The sequence below is a fragment of the Bison bison genome, unplaced genomic scaffold (genome assembly GCF_000754665.1).
Source record: "Bison bison bison isolate TAMUID 2011002044 unplaced genomic scaffold, Bison_UMD1.0 scf7180017864468, whole genome shotgun sequence".
Taxonomy (NCBI): Eukaryota; Metazoa; Chordata; class Mammalia; order Artiodactyla; family Bovidae; genus Bison; species Bison bison.
In genome coordinates this window covers 67,162-69,075 of record NW_011495029.1, presented here as the reverse complement: position 1 = coordinate 69,075, position 1,914 = coordinate 67,162, and the positions used below count along the sequence as shown (strand labels likewise).

The window sequence follows — 1,914 nt, the reverse complement described above, 5'->3', positions numbered from 1 at the left end:
GGATGGCATCACCGACTCCATGGACATGAGTTTGAGCAAGCTCCGGGAGTTGGTGATGGACAGGGAAGACTGGTATGCTGCAGTCCATGGGGTCACAAAGGGTCAGACACGACTGAGCTGCTGAACTGAAATGAACTGATAGGACTCCTTGCTTGATGTCCCTCAATAAACTTTGCAGTTTCCTTTACCACAACCCAGTGTCAGTAGGTTGGCTTGAAGGCGCATGGCTGAGAGGACCCAAATTGGCTTGGAAACACTCCATCTGGGTTGTCTTCCCCACATAGGACCTCCCATCACTCAAAACCACATCCTGAGCAGAGGACCCAGCAAGTGTAGAAAGGCAAAGCCCTGCATCTCCCTGCTTGGTCTCGTGTCCTTCTTCAGAGACAGGGTGTGTGAATAAACTGTTATTCCTTGCATCTCAGAAGAAACCCTTTTCCCTGCATCAGCATCAGCACAGCACCCTGAGGGTAGCTTCAAGGTGGCACAGGAAGAGAGGGTGTGACTCCCTCATCCTCCTCTACCTCCTCTACTTTCTCCAAATTCCTAAAGGGCTGAGTACCTGGAACATACACCTTCCTTCTGAGGTTGCCGTTCATGTCTCAGGAGTCCACATCTTGAGCTGAGCCCACCTGAGCAGGTGCCACCCTCCCTCTGCTCTGTTTAGGGGACCCAAAGGCGGGAGGAAGCCCTCAGACACACCTGCCTCCACATCCAGGCTCTGCCCCTGCTTAACCTACTGCCTTGGGCCATGGCCTCACCTCTCTGAGCTTCCAGTTCCTTCTTCTGTCAATTAGCGTCAATCATCATTTTCTCAGACATTCATCCTGAGGATGGGGAGATGGGTGGGGATCCTATGCCACCTGCTTACCCAGGAAACTTCCTCTGGCTGAGTGTGAACAAGATCCAGTTGTTCTCTCCTCTGCAGATGCAGCCGCCTTCTGTGTGTCTCTGCAATAACCACACACACTCTCTGGGCCCAGATATACCCAGAGAAGAATAGGGGGAAGTGAACACCCTCACATCTGAGTCCTCACATCAAACAAACATCCTGCCCACCACGTCCCACCCTGGCCTAATCCCACCCTCCTGCTGGTCCCTTGAGAAACAAGCCTAGCCCTGACACGCCAGATCCTTCCTGGCTCAGCACATCCTGTTTTGGGCTCCTTTGTTAGGAAGCATTTAACAGGAGGCTTCCTGTGTGCTGTTTTGGATCTGTCAGGAATCTCTGTTCCTTATCAATTCCTGAATATTCAGGAATTAAGAAGAGAGGCAAGCCTCTCCTTGGGCTGAAGAATCCAGGCATTTCCTTCATTAGTTTTTCAATACAGTGATAAGTACCCTCTTCCTTCTTATGAACCATATGGTAAAAGTGATTGTTTACAACTCTCTCTTTTATATGGATCGCCTATGTTTTGTAAGTCTGGAATTTTAATCTTTAGCTTTGCTGAGAATAACTACCTTGTAAGACAGTATATATGGCCACACCATGTTGATTAAAACACCTTTGCTCCATCAGAGCTTTGGTCCCCGTGTCTTTCTTTCTTGCTCTCTCTCTCTTTTTCAGGCTAATTTCTGGAGTGCAGAAGCTCTCTGGGTTCACTTTCCTGCCTGGGCTTCTAAGAGCCTCTCGAGAAGGCACTCTGCACCCTCACCCCCTCGAGAGGGCGCCTGAGGCCTTTGTGAACAGAGCAAGTCCCGTGTCAGGGACTTTATTGGCTTTCTGAGTAAACCAAGGAATATCACCCCTCTTTCTCTCTCCTTTACTTTCTTATCGTTGACTCCAGACCACCAGGTTCCAGTCCATTAAAGGACCTCAACAAGTGGTGAAAGGTTGTTGTTGAATCATGCGAATACACCGGGATTCTTGGCCCCCGGAGGAGAAGAATTCAATCCGGGGCCAGAGATGAGGCT

The 1,914-nt window shown here is 49.8% G+C and overlaps 1 protein-coding gene across 2 annotated transcripts in view; it reads right to left on the bottom strand.

Moving 5' to 3' along the window:
* Window positions 1-1,028, bottom strand: part of LOC105003395 (apolipoprotein L3-like) — a 26,828-nt gene extending 25,800 nt beyond the window's left edge. Inside the window, exon 1 of one of the 2 annotated variants that reach the window (XM_010860532.1) lies at window positions 762-1,028. The gene's annotated coding sequence lies outside the window, so the exon portion shown is untranslated. The remainder of the gene's footprint in view (window positions 1-761) is intronic. The other variant, XM_010860533.1, reaches the window with a different exon arrangement.
* Between the last annotated feature and the right edge of the window lie 886 nt (window positions 1,029-1,914).